This window comes from Dermacentor albipictus, chromosome 4 (genome assembly GCF_038994185.2).
Source record: "Dermacentor albipictus isolate Rhodes 1998 colony chromosome 4, USDA_Dalb.pri_finalv2, whole genome shotgun sequence".
Lineage (NCBI taxonomy): Eukaryota > Metazoa > Arthropoda > Arachnida > Ixodida > Ixodidae > Dermacentor > Dermacentor albipictus.
The window spans coordinates 55,924,794-55,943,317 of NC_091824.1; the positions used below are offsets into that span (position 1 = coordinate 55,924,794).

Consider the following 18,524-nt stretch of genomic DNA (forward strand, 5'->3'; position numbering starts at 1 on the left):
TCTTGCGTGCGCTGTCTGGAGGCGCGACGGCCGAGCTGCGCCGTCTTCTTCTTTCTCTACGTCTTCCTCCTGTTTTCTTTTTTCTTTTTGTGTTCCACGTGCAGAACGGAGGACAGGGTGGTCTGCTGTTTCCCGCAGTGCGAGCGAGGGATTGCAGCGGCGGCAGGCACGAGAGGGATAAACGAATAGGCATTTTTGGTTCGACAGCTGTGCTTCTATGTGACCGGTGTCCGCCCGCGTGCCACGGGACCCGCGCGCTGCACGTATAGGGTGTCACGCGATACGAGTGCTGTAGGTGCGATCCGCGAGGGAAGATTGCCGATAAGCTTTGCGGGGATTATCGCGCGGTTCGCGGGTTCCCGGACGGGAGGAGCTGAGTGACCTTTCTGTATACACGTCGGAAGATGAGACAAATTACAGCTCTCGACGCTTCTCGGCGCAGTGGCTTTTTTAACGCGATAGCGTTAAGGAGCTCGTGTCGCAGAAAAGCCGGTGTCGTCGGCGTCGGTGTCGGCGTTTGCGGCGTTGACCGTGAGCGATAAATCACGGCAGGCGCTTCATAAATAAAAAGCAACTTCCAAGACTGGCCCGGTGGGAATCGAACCAGGGTCTCCGGAGTGTGAGACGGAGACGCTACCACTCAGCCACGAGTTCGATGCTTCCAAGCGGTGCAAACGCGCCTCTAGTGAATGCGGTGTTGCCTTCGAAACGAGCCGTGGAAAGTTATACCGCGGTGTATATCGGTAATTATGACCATGTAACGTACAGAAGTCACAATTACACGAGTTGCGAAGTGCGTTTCCGCTGCATTTCTTCTGCGCTTTCCGCACACGCAGAGCCATCTTGCGGCAAACACAGAAGACCCCCTCCTCTCAATGTACGGCGCTGCCCCGACAGGAGGCGCGCCGCGCGCGCATTGGGACCGCTGCCAGGCGCGTCGCGGGACTCCCTCTCCCCTGACGACGCTTCGCCGTGCTCCCGGTTTAGATCACTATCTAACTCTCTGTTTTTCTTCCAACGGAGTGATTTTCTTTTCTACATTCTATGGCCTTGACACAAAAAAGCAGCGTTTTCGTAGAAAGTGCGCTCTCGCTGTAGGTAATTGCGTAGGGACTTTGTGTGTGCAGAATGTCCCGTCTGATATGCAATTGGAATGCGGCTGTATAAAAACATTTAGGGTGCGGGTCAGTGTGTTCAAAACTACGTAAAGTGGGTCCCCGAGGTTGCGCAGACACGTTGGACGATACATTGCAAACCCTTAAAGCCCAGTTACACCGACAGAGCATTTATACCCATATTGCAAGTCCAAGCGACTGTGAACGTGGCCGAACGTATGCCGTCAACGTACAGCTCAGTGTATGACCCTATACGCATGACTGCACGGGAGGGCATGCGTACCATACGATCCTACGTTTGGACCAGACAGTTTTTTTTTTGTTTCCCGATCGCATGAGAGCATTTCGTTCCTCAAATTAGAGAATGCACGTTTTTTCAACACAAGCGCACTGAACGTACTCCGTGAGGAAGCACTGTTACGATCGTTAAACGCAACAAACCCGCACAAGCGACGTCTATCCTGTGCTGTGATCGCGTGCATGTGCACTGTGCGTGTCTCTCTTCGTTTTATTCGCATCTTTTACATCAGAGTTGCTATACGCTAGAAAGGTTCGGCATTCAATGTTACACAAACATCAGTGTGCCCACGATGCGTCATCGGTCGTGTATAGAGCGCACATTGACCAAGAACCTTTCCAGTGTCGCCACAAAGCTACTGGCCCTATATCATAGCGATCATAAAGCAATAGTCACCTTGATGACCAAATAATAATAAAAAATCAAAGAATAGAAGGTTAAAAATAATAAATAAAGCATTGGATATGCGATGTAATAAAGCAAGAAGAAAAAAATGAGAAAGAACAAAATTCGTTGTGGTATGCGTCTTTTATTTTCAATCAACGTCTTTATTATTAACGTATTTTTATCACCATATATACAACTCCGCTAGTCATCCACCTTGACAGAGTCGAATGGCTCTGAATTTTTGGTACTCGCTTAACCTCCCTGCCTTCTTTAGTTCTTTCGTTTCCATCTTTATATCTCCGTCGGGATTGGGAAGAGTGCAAGAAGGACTGAATAGGTAGGTAAACAAGATACCGTCAGTTATGTATGCAGGAAAGATTGTCAGTTACACTTTTGTTCCGACAGTGTTGTTCATTCACGCGGCGATCCATGGCAGCCGCATAGTGCAACGGAATATAGACCTTTGCACTGAGGCTTCCATGGGCGCCACCATATTTGGACTACTGGCGCCGCCTAGCGACTGCCTGGCGGCGACGCCATACTGGACTGTCGTTTCTCAGCCTCAGCCGGCTCAGCGCTGCTGTTGCTATCAACAAACGGATCTAAAAACGTTGGTTGCTATCTACATCTGTGTATCTCCGTATCTGCGGCCTTCACAGAGTTGTCTTGCCACTTTCGTGCTATTCTTACCAGTGTCGAGAGGCATCGGCTACGCATCGAGACGGAAACTTTCCTGCTGGCGGCGGCCGTACGACTGCACGCGACTGCCGGATGGCACCGGGAAGCCTCAGCTCAGCGCTGCAGCTGCTTTCACCCATGATTCTCTATATCTTAAGTCTCCTCAGCGTCGTTTTGGACCTTTAGTGCAAGTATCACCAGTGTTAAGCGGTGTCGCTTTACGCATTACGGCGAATGCTTTCCTGTTTTGAGCGCCCGTGGCTGCGAATCAGTCCGTGCGATTGCGGAATGGCGTCGACGTCAGCCACTGTCGGCTTGCCGCCGTGAGCCGACATCGCATCAAACGGGCTCCTTGCCCGGCTTGCTCCTGTGGCCACGACGATGAGGATGTTCGCCAGCTACTCCTCGAATGCCCCATACACGAGATACAGAGACAGCAGCTAGAACAAGAGCTACACTTCATCGATCCTCACCGGCCTTTCTCACTCGCAAAATTGCTGGGCCCATGGCCATCGAAAATAGCACAGCGAAAACATTGAACGCATTTGAACATTTCTATGTAGACACAGGCGTCCTCAACAAATACTAGGCATTGCATTGAATGATCACACGATGTCACTAAAACATTCTTCTGTTATTTGTAATTATTAGTGCTTGTATATTACGTGTTATACATTTTTTGTTGTTGTGCACGAATTATTTTAACACTGTAATTCTTCATCTGTTTATATGCTTATCGAAGTCTACATCATGGCCGTTTGTGTGTGTTTGTGACTGTTTACGAACTCATTGTGGTGCAACTTGCAATTGACTTTTACACTGTGATGTTCATAGGCGTATAGGACTGTGCTGTGGCTTTCACAGCCTATGAAGTAATTTTTTTTCATAACTTTTTTCATTTTTCTACATTATTTTTTTATATTGTTGTTTCTGCTGTGAGAAAAGGAGTAGCCGTCACCATTGTAAGGTGACTACGTCTCTTTCTTTTATTTTCATTTCAATAAAAAAAAGACCTAACAAGGCCAAAACTTAATTGACCTTGTTGGTTCATATTTGCATATTTATAGCTCATCTAAATATTAGGGGCTGACGATGGAGACACACACAGCGCATCTTACCTACCTCGCGTATCCGAGCTGAAGCATCGGCTCTGGATTCTCAGATGTCCGCTTTCCGTCGATAAAATGAATCGAGCAGACGCGCGACGACTCCGCAGGGAGGAATCCCTTACGATTTACAGAGCTAATCCAGCGATGCTTCAGTACCGCGTCGCAAGGAAACCGATACAACAGGTACATATGATGCAGCCGCAGTCCTCTTGCAGAACATTTTGCGTGATGCACTGCACTTTTCTTGCTGCATTGCGCTTCTTCTGGTTGTTCGAACAACCGTACACAGCGCAGTGCTGCCCGGACGTTCGCATAGCCTGTGCGGATAAGCATAAAATCGCGAAAACGTCGTGCAGCCAATGCGGGAACTGCGCGCGTGACAGTCCTGCAAGAGATGGCAACTATGAGGCACTAGCTACTCTCGCTACCGGGGGCCTGATATCTGTTTCCCACTCTCTGGTTCGAGGCTTCCGGTGCAAAGGTCTATACGACAGACGAGCCAAACATGCACGACCCAGCTGCGTCTTTAAAGTTTGCTTTGCCTCACAACAAGCGTGTTATGCAGCCAAACTCACCTATTATGAACCTTGGTATGCGCGAGCTTTTCTTGAGATGTCTACTTTTTTCGACTTTGTCAATACCGTGTGCAACAAAATATTTTCAGTAATTGTGAATTCCTCATACGTGGGTTCGTGGTAGAATTAAGCGCACCGAAAAAAGAATGCTCCGATGACCAATGTCAAACTATCTCTGTTTTTATTCTTGCTGCTTTATTGGTTTAGACAGCGTGCTTAAGTGCTCTTTTGGGATAAAGTGTTGAAGCTAGTGGGTTGTCGCTTGATTTTAATGCACAGACGCAAGTTGTAGACCATCACCAGCCGCTGTCTCCCGAGGAGAAGGCACCTGTAGAGTGGGCATTCAATCACGTCAGCTGCAAAAGCCTATTTAGAAATCTGTAACACCTAAGTAATTCGTCATGCTCGGCACCTGCTTGGGATCTGCCTTGGAACGCTGGCGTCCAGACTTAAGAATTTAAGGAAGGATGGACGGAAGCCAGACCTATACCTGAGAACTACAACCGTTGGGTAATGGACAATAACATTTCAGAGCCACCGCTGCAGTTCCTGCACGATGCAGAGTTGCAAACTTTTATAAGCCTTTCTTTTAATCCCCACGTGTCTTGTGGCAAACGCTCCCGAATAAGTAAAAACAAAGAGAGGAAGAATAAGAAAAGCTGGCATGTGGTAGCTGGTGGGTGCATATGAGCTACATGTACTCGTATACTTAACAGGAAGCCGGTAATGTCTCCTTTGCTATAGATGACTAGCGCTGGTTGCTCTGACAACTGAAGTTTCAACACTTCATGAAAAAAATAAAAGCAAGAATAACAAAAATAGGCAGGTAGAAAGGTGGTGCATTCCTTTTAATGCGCACAAGACACCGGCTATGTATTAACGGGACCAAAAACCAAGTTTTATCGCAGCCTTTTTTTTTTCTTTTTAAGTGCAACGTAAGGCTTACCCGTGAGTGTGTTGCAACACACTACTATACTGCTGCGGTGTACTACTGCATACCGCAGTAGCAGCGGTATATAGCGTTACAGCTGTATACAGCGTTACAGGTATACAGCTGCGGTATACTGCGTTACCTACTGTATACTACTGCGGTAACGCAGGAAACGTTGTCGAAACTTTTTTTTATCAGGATTTTTCAGTCTGCAATCGCGATCCTGTTTATGAAGTCGTACCATACGGTCGTACGCTGGAAACATGTTGGAAACACTGTCATGTCAACGCGATAGCGATTCGACGCCGGCATTGGTGGGAAGTTGCAGGGTATGTCAGTAGCAGTTCATGTAGTGCTGGCATAAATTTACGGCACAATTAATCGGTGTCATATTGTATCCCACTGGGAGACACACAGAAATCGCGGTACAGACACGCAAACTCGCACGCGTACAAAGAAGCATTCATGTGCGCCACCATGTTAATGAGGGACGCCACGGCTGCAGCACGATTCTGCCGTTCCAGTCGCTGTCGCGAAGACAGCGCCGCTTGTTAGCGCGGACTTATTTTTTCAGACCGTACTAACTCATAGAATAAAGCGCAGACGCATATATATTATAAAGAATAATTTCAAACAATACATGTGGTGCACCTAATAACAGCCGACTTGTAACTACAGTAATCTGCGGTCACGTGGTCAGCATCCAGCCACGGTGACCTCAAGTGGCGCGACGTATACCCTCTTTCGCGGCTTTCTGCACTAACTTAAGATTGCAATTCTTACTTAAACCGCGAAAAGCGTCCTCAATTTTATCGCTATAAATCATGGTCCTTTCATTTCCATCAAAATATCGCGACGCGTTCAGAGCGGTTGTCGGTTTCTTTAAGGTTCTAAGACATTGGCTTATAGAATGATATCAGTGCCAGTAGCTTTCAAGGCATTGTTGCATTACATGAAAAGAAGATGGAAATGTGACGGACTGTGTCTGCGGGACACCGCGTATTGAGTGACACAGTAAGTATCTGCGTGTGACACTGACACTAGGGAGTTTTAGAACATGGCGCACCCAAGAGTCTGTGCGCACGCAAAGCCCCATGGCCCTGCTTGCGTTCTTTGGTACTCCTTTTCTACGCTCGCTGGTTTGCGTCCCAAAACTTAATGCGCGGAAAATCTAAGACTCCCTGCTGTGTCTGACTGCAGCAACATACGTAGATAGTCTTCGAAAGTTTCTTCCTCCCTTCTTTTGTTCTCTTTCTTTTCTCTCATCTTTCGTATCTCTTTTCCCCTTGCCCAGTACAGGATATAATCGTCCTCTGATTAATCTCCTTCTCTTTTTATAAGACAGGAAGTCTCTCACTTGGCGTTTTCTTTCTTTTCTTTTTGAGCCGCGTATTGCGTGTACTGTTTATTCGCACCCCTGTCCCACGATGCAGGAAGACGCTGGAGGAATGCCGCTGTCTCCGTTTTGATGCCCGCCCTGCGCACGTGTATAGGGCGCCTGAACTTTTCTGCAGCCAGGCGCTGACGTTTACGGGTGCAGATGTTAGTAGGGTGCTTGCACAGGATGCTGTGCATGTCGCTGAGCACGTGCTGGTGGGCGGGTTGGTTATGCATGATTACAAAGACGCCTACGTGGTTGTCTCGTGTCTCCTTCCTTCGTCTGTTCTTTTATTTGGCGCCGTCTTTGTAATCGTACACGTCGTGTTCGCCGTGGTATACCACGGATTCGGGAAAGTATTGAATAAATATGAATATAAAAAAGAAAAACGAGTACACCCTATAGGATGGCTGCGCTCGTTTCCCATGCACACATTGGCCCATTCAGTCACAATCCAAATGGTCCTTTCTTATCTCCTGCCCTTTCGTCAACATTGACAGATTTCATCGTGTCAGTGCAGTGCAGCCGTGCGGGCCGACGTGTCATCATATCTCACTGGCGCAGCACGACTTCGAATTCTGACGACGTTATCAACGCAATTGCATTTGCATTGCAGACACTATAGTGTGAGGTAGAACGAAGCCTGCTTACATAGCTGCACTGTGCCCTCACAGTGCAGCTATGTATGCAGGCTTCGTCCCATCAAAATATTTGCCGCGTACTGCCGTAAGTGAAGAAGACGCGCAGCTGTGCGGGCTGAAGTGTCATCGAAAGTCGCTTACGCCACACGGCTTCCAATTCGTACAGCGTAATGAAAGTTGTCACTTCTTTATTGTGAACTCGCGTCGCTGTGAAAGTGGTACGGCTCCGTATGCGGCCTTCGTGCTGTCAAACTGCTGTCACGTACTGTCGTCAGCGGAGGAACAAATGAAGGCCAGTAGCAAAGTTATCAGAGGGCTTTGTATGTGGGATGTTTGCTTGACTCATCCACCCTGACCGTGGATACGTTTGCTCCTGTTTTATTTGACACCACAAAACCCAACGCATCATTTGGTGTACGCTGAACTTGATATTAGATATCCTGATTTAAGCACTGGAAAATAATCGAGAAGGCTGTAGTGTCGTTTTTAATACGTTCAATAGCTGTTTTCAATTATAGATAGCGCAGCAAACGAAATACTAATAAATAATTACGATGCAAATGATTTTCGCTGACTTATCATTTCATTTATTTTGTACTGATATGCTCCTCATGGCCGGAAATAAAGGTGATCAAGTTGTTTTAATTGACTTCGATGCGAAATGGTGTTCGGGCATTGTGGGGTTAATAACTTATTTAATGCAAGAACTTCCCTACTGAAACGTTCCGTGTTATCTGCAACAACATTTTCCGGAACTATGCCCACGGAAATTATATGGAATTTATGCGGAATCCATACAAATTCCACAAGAATTATACGAAATGCAATTGGGATTATTGGAACGGCATAGTAGGGTCGACATATTGTTATTCATTTTTTTGTATTCTGTTATATAATAACCAGGTGACAAGGTATAGCCGTCGTCTGCAATAGGCGACAATTAATATTCTATTTTTATTTCAATAAAAGTTGACAGTCACTTAAGTATCCTTAGATGATTTGAATGTGAAAGCATAATGAAATCTCTAAGTTATCACCTTACATTAAAACTATACACTAGTTCACCTTAATCCACCATGCTCTAGTTTGTACCAACCGTAATCCACTTTAATCCACCTGAATCCACTTCAATCCTCGTTAATACACCTTAATGTACTTCATTCCACCTTAATCTAATTTTGGGAGTGGGTCAGGCGGGTTTTTGGGTGTGGGCCATGGCGTCCGTCACCTTGGTATATCGCAGCGCAAGCCACAGCAGGTCTAGCGCCGGGAACGTGACGTCATCACTTAGTCACGTGGGTTTTGGTACCATCGGATGATAAAAACAGAGGGCGGACTTTTTGGTTCATGGGGCATATAAGGCTTTCGCCTTAAAAATAAATAGTGCTCTGCGCAGGCATTAAGCACAGGCGTGATGTCGCCCAAATAGATGGTGTTGTTCCCAAGCAAGGGGCGTAACTTAAGCTTGAACTCGACCACGGGATCGACTGTTAAAACGACATCTCCAAGATAATTTTTTTAGGCACGTGAATAAAACTTAGCGACGCATTTTGCCGACCGACATCAGCAGCAGCAGCAGCAGCAGCAGCTCGGCCCGGCCTCTGCCTCGTTTCGCATGCTCTGGGTTCTTTTCGGAATCGCTTCTCAGTGTCACCTTTCAAACGTGTCATCGATGTATGCTATGCTACGTTTTAACGTGTGATGGGGAACAAGCGTTGCGTGTTAAGCCGTCCTGGAGCTTCTCAAACGGAGAATAGGATGCAGTCTTTTTTACATTGGAAAAGAAAGAGGTCGCTGGTATGAAATGGATCCAGGCCTTTCCCCCTGCAAATTCGGCGCCTATACGCTGCACAAAGGTAAGATTCTCTTTGCAATCGAATATGATTACTTCTGCCATCATTCTGTCTTGATACTCGTCATACTGTAGATATAGTGTCTTAAACAGGACTGTCCAAAGCACGAGCGTGGCATTAAAAACGGAGTGGCAATGGCATTTAAGTGGGGCGCGTCTGTATACGTGCGGTTGTTTTGCGTTTGGCTTTGCGTTCGGTGTCCCCCGGATTCACGGCTACATCTGCCGCCCGGTTTACCGTGACGCGAACAGACCACGTGTTGAAGCGTTCGTGGCTCGGTGTCGTAATTACCTGCTCACATGCTTTCCTCATTGGAAGGGCCAACAACCCCACGTCGGACGCGTGCAGCTCTGACGATCACTCAGAGATCTCATTTGTACCTGAGTGCGCTTTAGTTCTGAAAGGCAAGGGATGTGCTCACTTCTGAATATACAGGACAATATTACCCTATCAAACCCAAAAGTTCTAGGCAAGTGCTACCAAGGGAACTCTGCGCAAGAGGCTATATTTGCGCTGCTAATGTTTCTGAGGTCTACGGATTTACATAATGTAGACTGTGAGTGCCACTTTGTAAAACTGTGCGGTCAGTTAGTTTGCACCCGCTGTTCTCGCTTAGTGGTTTTGGTATTTGGCTGCTGAGCACGAGGTCGCGGAATCAAATCCCGGTAGCGGCGGCCGCATTTCCATGGGGCGCGAAATGCAAAAAAAAAAAAAAAACACCAGCGTACTTAGATTTAGGTGCACTTTAAGGAATCCCAGGTGGTCAAAATAAATCCGGACTTCCCCTCTACGGCTTGCCTCATGATCAGATCGTGATTTTAGGGCGTGAAACTTCATAATTTAATTTTAATTCCTCATTCCTAATTGGAATGGCGGACAGTCCCAATTGCAGCACATGTGGTATGAAGAAACGACCAAACATCTCCTGTGTGACTGCCCAACATACGAAGATGAGAGGAGTACCCTTCGGACATGTTCGGGGCACTTAGACGACAGGCCTTTCATAGAGAGAGAACCTTGGGCCTGTGACCTCGTGCGTCTGCTATGTGCAAGGCCACAAAGGCGCTGGTGCATTTCTTGAAGTGCAACATCTTGTATGACCGCCTGTGACAGACTCAGCAATTAACGCTTGTGTGTGTAACAGTGCAAACTGTGAACTTCCTTCTTCTCTTTCAATTCCCTTTCCCCTTCCCCATTGCAGGGTACCCTACCGGGCTCAGCCTGGTTAACCTCCCTGCCTCTCTCCCTTATGACTTCTCCGTCTCTCTCTCTCTCTGTCTAAATTTTACTTAGTTTGTGCTGGTCTCTTTCTGTCTCTCTTCCACTTTTTCTCCTGTTATCCTCCTACCCCATTACCCCGTGAAATTATGGTTAACCTCCCCGCCTTTTTATTTATTATTACCACAAATGCCCCAACGCGGAACATTACATGAGAGATGGACGCCTTTGGCAGCCTTTTAGGGGATGATGATGATGATGCTGCTGCTGCTGCTGATGATGATGATGATAGCCCGTGGTTATACCATATTCACTTCACTGATTTTATAGCGATGGGGTGGGTTGGTGTGGTGAAGGTGTTAACAAAAGGCAAAAACAAAATGATACAACCTATAATAAAGGCAATGGCGGGCAATTTACGGCGAGAGGCTAGCGGGGTTGCATCAAGCTGGGGATATTAAGGCCGATGCACTGCAGGCGAACAAGTAATCGGAAACTTTAAATCGTGCGGCTTGGTTTTGGACTGATCCGAAGGCCTCACGTAAGCCAGACTGCTGAGGGTCAAATACAGCAAATGAGTATTCCAGCTTAGTGTTTTGTAGGCGAGAAACTTTAGATTAGGCGGTGCTCAGGCTATGTTATGCCGTAAAAAAACCAAGCACACGATTAGCAGAATTCACGACGTTATTAGGGCAGACCAAGTTATACCTGCAGAAATGTTTATCCTAAATGCTTATCAACATCCGTCGTGGGAACTGCTGTATTGTCAAGGACGTAGAGTATTTGGAGTATAGTTGCGTACGTTGGCGGTGCCAAGAGGTTACCACTGTTTCGCTTACAATAAGCGGCCTCACATTAGCCATTTCCTACACCATTGCTTCATAAGTATAAGGTCATGCTGAAGAATAGAAGCATCACTTGATTTGATAATACGGAAGTAAATTACACAGTTGTCGGCAAAGAGGCGTGCTTAGAAATAAGCTTGAGGGTAAGGTCATTAACGTATATTAAGAAGAGGAGAGGACCTATGAAGGGACATTGAGGCGCGCCAGAGAGTACGCAAGAAAAACTCGGAAGAGTAAAAGTTAGCAGAAACAAATTGCTGTTGATGGTTAGAAACCCTCGAATTCAGTTTAGGATAGTCGGATGGAGATTAAGGCGGGAAAGCTTAAGTAATAGACAGGAGTGGCACACTTTGTCAAATCCTTTTTTCAGTCAAGAAAGATAGCACCCATAGGGACATTAGAACCAAGGAGACGGTGTAAGTCATGAAGTAAGCGAGCAAGTTGATATTCACAAAAGAAGTGTTTAGCGGAAGCCATGTTGGTTAGAATACAAAAAAATTAGGAGGTGATATAAAGGTAGAAACGTGAGAGTAAAAAAAAAAATTTTCCATAATTTTTAAGAAGGTGCTGGTATTTGATACTGGCCTGCAACTTATAGCGGAGAGAACCGGTCACTTTTTTGTTAACTGGGATTGTATTGTTCACTTGCCAATCAGCTGGTATTAATACGGTAATACGGTAGTAAAATTCTGCTGGAGGATGAGGGCAGTAATATAACTGGACGCGCGCTTATAGTATCTTTGAGGACCTTTTCAGATGACACTTTAGAGAAGGCATTTGGCGTCCACTCTTGAAAAAGGAATTGCAAGCAGTGGCTCTGGTTCTTCGAGTGCCTTCTTCACTTCGGCATCGGCCAGTTCGTTGCCGTGTACACCACAGTGACGAGGAATCCATTGAAATGTAATGTGGTGGTCGTTCTTTTCCGCGACAGAAAAGCATTGGGACAATCCGGATAATCGCCACAGACGACTCCAAAGGTTGGGCCTTACCATGAAATTCAGGCTACCACCAAACATAGAAACGCAGCTGTGTCAGTCTTCTGCCCAGACTTAGGCTGGTGGTGGCGTTTACGCGCGGGTACGTGCTCCTCATGCGGCGCACCGAGTCTCCAGACTGTGATCTGTGCAATGTGAATAAGACTATAGGGCATGCGCTGTGTGGCTGCCCTCAGTACGTGGAAGAGCGACAAAAGTTGAGCAATGACCTAACGTGCCTCGACAGCCCACCGTTGTCGGAGGACATTGTTTTAGGCCCTTGGTCAGACGTTAAGTCTAGACCTAAGTCCGGGCCTGGACTGTAGGCTTTCACTAGACCAAAGTGTTGGCTATATGTTTTACATCCTTCTCCTCTCGTCATCGTCACCTATCATGCGCCTCTTTCATTCCTCTTTCTTTCGCTCTTCCCCTTTCTCCATGCGTAGAGCAGCTGGCTAGAGGAATCCACCTCAGGCCGCCCTCTCTGCATTTAATATGATTACATTTTTCTCTCTTCTCTCTCGAGGACCTTGGTGTTGATACCATCAATGCAAAGGTCCTATGATGACCTATGCATCCTTTCTCTCTCCCTCTCCATTTGGGCGGGTGCGCACTGTTCATTCCAGATGTCTGTCTTGAGGCAATTGCGTCGTACCCCGATCTCATGACGATGACATTGATCTTGATCATGATGCAGTCGCATGCGCTTGCCATCACATAGGTGGGAAGGTATTGAACCCACCCCGCTTTAAGAGGGCCGAAGAACCACAGGGAGTCACAGGGAACCACAGATGACAGGGAGTCAGATATTACGGCACGATGATACTGACTCATTAGTTTCACAGTTAGACACAGCAGGTCTGAAGTTCCTTCTGTACATTTGTGGTTAATGTGGTGACGTACGCAGAAGTGGTTGTTAGGTAAGTTTTTCATTCATAGTCTTGGGTCAAAGAATGGTTGTTAGGACAGTTATCGGCATATCAGCTACAATGATTCATATATTGCAGATCCTGCGCGCTGGGTATCGGTTTAGACGGCGCTTTCATATTGGCGTTTGCGAAGAACCTTGTTCTTGATATACGACCATTTGCAATTATGGATCACGTGACCAAGATGGGCACATTCTCACGGAGAAGGTCCTACCTCAATGTAATGTCGTGGCCCTCAAACATGCGGATCCTACGCATGACGACGAAGGAATGACAATGAAGGAATTACGACGAAATAGTTACGACGAAGCAGTTGCGACGAAGCAATGACGACGGAGTAATGGCGATGGTATGACAACAGCATGACGCCAATAGGAATAGGAATTCCCTGCCTCATGACTCACCTCTCCTTTCTTCAACTTCTAGAGAGCCTGTATATAAGTATCTATGTGTAAGGCTAGAAATGATGATTACTTATTAACTGTGCGTAGTGTGCTTTTTTGTCCATGTACCTGTGTTTGGGGCACGCACTCTCGCAAATTGCATTTGCTTTGTAACCCTGTTTAGTTTTGTTATTATATTTTCTGGATGTAAATCATAACTTCCCCATTTTTGCTGATCCTAAGGCATAGTGCTTACTAACAAATGTATGTACCCTCTCCAGCTTGGACCGATCCGGTCTGCAGTATTTTGTAAATAAAATAAATAAATAAATAAATAAATGAAATGGTACTGTAATTATGACGCTGCACTGAGTGGATTGGCCTCACAACGATGGAATGACCAGGGCGACACAATGGCATAGTGGTAAATGACGATGAAATGACGACGACTGTATGGCCACAATCAGATGGGGAAACTGTAATGGTGACGATGAAACGAAAATGAGGACATCATGACGACGATATGACCATGTATGCATGATGACGGCTTTATGAAGAGGCATTAACAACGGTGGCATGACGATGACTGTTTGACGGTGATGCAATGACACAACAGTATACTAACAATGGACTGACGATGATGGCATGACGACAATCAGATGACGAAGCCAAAATGGCGATATTGGAACGAAAACTACGGTATCATGATCACCATATAGCACGAATGCATGACGATGACTGTGTGACGTCGCAATAACAACGATGGTAGGACGACGACGGCGCGATGAGCATGCAGTGACTCTGACAAAATGACGACATTGAACGACCGCGACGGAACGACGACGGCTATATCAAGACGATGGAAACACGATAGAATGATGAGGGCATGACGTCAGTGGCACAACGACGCCTGTATGAGGAAGATGGCATGACGAAAATCGATTAAAGAACTGGAAGAACGATGATAAAACGAAGTATACGGCCTCAGCGATGACGATATGAACACGAATGGATGATGACGACGCAATCAAGACTCCGGGAAGAAAGATGTTTTCTTTCACTGATTGACTGCAAAACGTTATTTGAAAGAGTTCTATGCAGCGTTGCTGGCCTGACTATTCAACGGGACGGAGTGTCCAATGAGCTTGAATATACACGGTGGGATGTTTCGTCTCATTCGATATACTTGCGCCTGATTATAGACGTATGATTTGCACGCTCTATTCGTCTTACCACATGTGTTCTACGTGCCACGTAAATCCTTGTGAGACCGGCAGGCGAAAAGTGCGGGCGTACGGATGGAGCCCACTGTGATGAACGTCGCGACCCTTAACCCTCTTGTCAGTGCCGTCGCTCATATTCCCAGATATAGTCTCAATTGGAACGACGCCGCTCATGAATCTGTGCAGTTATGCAACGGGCATACAGGGTACTTACTTTCGACGTCTTCGCATTTAGAGTCCTCCTTTGCTTTGATTTCTTTTGCCTGCCACACTTTAACCATGCCTTCAGGGTGACCATCATTGGCGCTTCACGTACCGTGAATTTGCCTTTCTCTCTTAATCTTCTACTGACGCATTGAAAAAGTACACGTGTCACTGTAAGTTGATGTTGCACTTTCTGGCAATTTCTTTTTTAAAGATAATTCCGTAGTGCTTATTTTTAACGTGCAGGCTATGAGCCAATTAAACATAATTACTTGCGCCCACTGTTAAGCCATAGCTTCATTTTATAGAAGGACATTAACGTTTATGCCCACTCGTTAGTCGGTGTTACACATGTGTTTCCGCAGCTGTATGTACGGGATCGGCGCCGAGCGTGGTTTGTCGAGTATCAGGATCCCTCGAAGCCGTGACGCCTTATGGCGTGCGACGGCGTGGCGGATAACGGAGTAGAGTGGCGCATCTTGACACAAAGGGCGTAATAACGTCCTCCTGGAGAGGGCCATTTCCGAGCGAAGTAAAAGGAGGCGCTCGGGATCACCACGGCCTCTCAATGGTCTACGGCGCGATCATAAACGCTCCGCGCCGCCATTGCATATTGATGGCCGCCTTTGGCTTAACCATCGCGCGCTGGAAAAAAAATTGCCGCCCGGAATGGCTTTTTGATGGGGCGATTGCTCGTTTCCGTCTATAGGTATAAACGCGCCGTGGGAGTTATAAAATGTGCATCAAGTCGCGCGAACGAGTCTCCTTCTTCGAAGCGGCCCGTGCCCTACTAGTCGCTGACGCCCGCGGTCGCAGCGGCAGACCGACGCTGGCTGCGCGTGGGAGAAGGCCGCGACGTCGGGCCACCGCGAGGAATTCTTATTTTTTCTGGCGCGACGGCTGCTTCGACGTGTTCGGAGGATACGTTTGGATTCGGGGTGTCGCCGCTGAACTGTCGAGTGGACGCTGTTGACTCAGGTAAGTAAGTGGTCTTCTTTACACGTTTGGAAACCGTGCGGATCGGTGGAAAGGGTAATCATTATTGAGAACTCGTCGTGGTGGTTGAGTGACTATACGGCGTCCCGCTGCCGAGCGCGCGGTCCCGGATTCGATTCGCAGGCGTGGCCGTCGCATTTCGGTGGGTACAAAACGAAAAAACCACTCGCGTACTTTAAATTTAGCTGCACAATAAAAAATCGAGTGCTCGTCCACATTAATCCTAGCCCTCCACCATGCATACGGCGTGCCTCTTGATGTTGGAACTTCGCGATTTAAGCGCTATTGGCATTAAAGCCACGGGGCTTCTTTCCTGCCCCGGTTGGTTCGGTGACAGGTTGGGCAGCGTGTGTCCACGGTAAATGTCTGAGACCGGCCGTGATATTTATTGGCTATAGTGTTGGGCTTAGCACTAAGCACGAGGTCGTTGGATCCGGCCACCGAGGTCCCGGCCATGGCGACGCATTTCGATGGGGGCGAAATGCGAAAACACCCGTTTACTTAGATTTAGGTGCACGTTAAAGAACACGAAGTGGTCCACATGTCCGGAGTTCTCCACTACGGCGTGCCTCATAATCATATCGGGATTTTGGCACGTAAAACTCCATAATTTAATTTTTTTGAACTGTCTGAGAAAAAACAGATGCGTCAGCAGTTGCGTCATCTGATATCGTCCTATGGTCTCTAGACAAGATATTCAAGATAAATGCATTATGGGGTTTTACGTGCCAAAAACCAAATACAAGAGGCAAGAGAAGGCCTGCTCCATTTCCTCTGCGACTTCACAAGCGTATACACATTTCGACGAAAAAACGTAGGTTATGGACGTTGTTTCATGTCGCAGAAGGCCTGGATTCTCCGAGCCTTGACGTATCACTATTAGGCCGATAGCATAGCGGTAAAATGTGAGCGACGAAGCTTAAGTTCTTTTCGTGACTCAGTTTCTTTCCAACAAAGACATTTGCTGTACGGACCCACTAGTGACATGCTATTGCCCATAGCTTACGCAGTGGCTCAACTCACAAAGCCTTTGGTTCATAATAAATGTTCATCATTGGCCGACCCCATTTGCTAAAGACGTGCTAGCGATGGCGGATGGCTGTTGTAGACTCTTAGGAACGGTTCTTCTGCACGAACGACTTCGTGAATATACTTGATTTGGCTTTTTTATTTTTTACCTGTGACGTCTGCCTAACTTCAACTTATGATGTAAGTGAATGTACATGGTAATACGAAGATGCAGCGGACGCCACCCTTCTGCAGCGGCAATCCGCGTGCAATGAAATTCGTTTTCTAGAAAGACAAGCAGATAGCGTGTCGATCTGCCTGCTCTAAGGGCGCCGTCCTGCTATAGCCCTAAAAACTCAGGCAGCCGCGTCCGCCCGTGTCACCGTCAGCCAGCTGTGCTATGAAAGGTCTTCCGGTTTGCAGGTTGAAGACCTCAGCGCCGGCGCTATGTCAGATTTCTCCTGCCGCACTTGTCACCAGGACCGGATTGTCACCAGTGCGAACCCCGGGCCTTCGAGAAGGCGGCCATCTGGCGCCTTATGGTGTGTCGGCTTCATCGGGTCGCGCTTGAGTGATGGGTGTACAAGATGTCACGAGGGCAGGTGACAGCTACGGAACTCGAACAACACGAACTCTTTATTAGGTGATCTTGTGTACAAAAAAAGAAAGAAAGAAAGAAAGAAAGAAAGAAAGAAAGGAAGAGAGAAAGAAAGAAACCGTACTATTTGGCAACGACAGTAACAATATATACTGAGAGCACTGTCGTCGGTCTTAGAAGCGAATGGCGCTGCTTGCAACGTGCCTCTTATGTTTAGGGTGTCATCGTAGGCTGTAGACCAACCTACAGTAACCGGGACCATCTCGATATGTGCCAGCTGCATCGCATACATCCGGTAACGACGTTCTTGTTTTTTATTCAATGAGCGAGTGGAAATATAGAGCAATGAAGGGCCGGCTATCCCAATGATCAAAAATAAACTGCAGATTTTAAGGGACATATGAGAAAAGAAAGAAAGAAAAGAAAATGAGAAACAAGCAAACATATAGAAGTGCTTCAACTCAGGCTATATATGACCAATGGTAAAAGAATAATGGAAAATGATAGAATCAATATAAGCTTTATATTATATTGATTTATATTGTAAATATTGTTTAAACAGTGCCTGTACGGCCTCCGTTTTCCCGCTCTAAAGCATAAGTGCATGTCATAGAAGTCAAAGTGGTGAAAATTCTACGTAGTCCGTATACAGCCTGTCGCATCGCGCGGACGCAAATGCATCATTTACCGCAGAAACGCACGAGCGTGTCTTAGCTTCCGCGCTTGTATCTGCTACAACAGGGAGCGTATATCCGTTGTATCCTCGGCGCGGCGTCATGACAACCAACGCACAGTAATGACTCGGCCATCGTGGCCGAAATATGTGCGATATGGTTTCCGCTTTAGCCGATAATGACGTCGAAACCATTTTGACGTGAAATACAGCGTGTAGTCATTGCTCACCGTTTACGCTATAGAGGCAAATATGTTGAGCCGCGGTGATTTGGCTCCCAAAAGTATCGTTCCCACCACCGCATTGGCTTCGAGGTTATCCAGCTGTTTAAGTTGGTCAGCACAACGTCACCCATGGCTTGGTTCCACGCCAGGGCAGTCCAAAGTACGATGCAGATGGGATGCAAACACGGAACATGCAACGAAGCTTTCATTTAAAAAAAAAATCATCAGCTCATGAGAATTCATTAATTCAGGATTTCATTAATTAAGGTCCTAGGGTACCCCCA

General features: G+C 46.9%; 1 long non-coding RNA gene across 1 annotated transcript; it reads left to right on the forward strand.

Annotated features, from left to right (window-relative positions):
- Window positions 1-15,211: 15,211 nt before the first annotated feature.
- Window positions 15,212-17,507, forward strand: LOC139059098 (uncharacterized). The gene is made up of 2 exons (XR_011513904.1): window positions 15,212-15,719; window positions 17,169-17,507. It is a non-coding gene; the product is annotated as an uncharacterized lncRNA (long non-coding RNA).
- The last annotated feature ends 1,017 nt before the right edge of the window (window positions 17,508-18,524 follow it).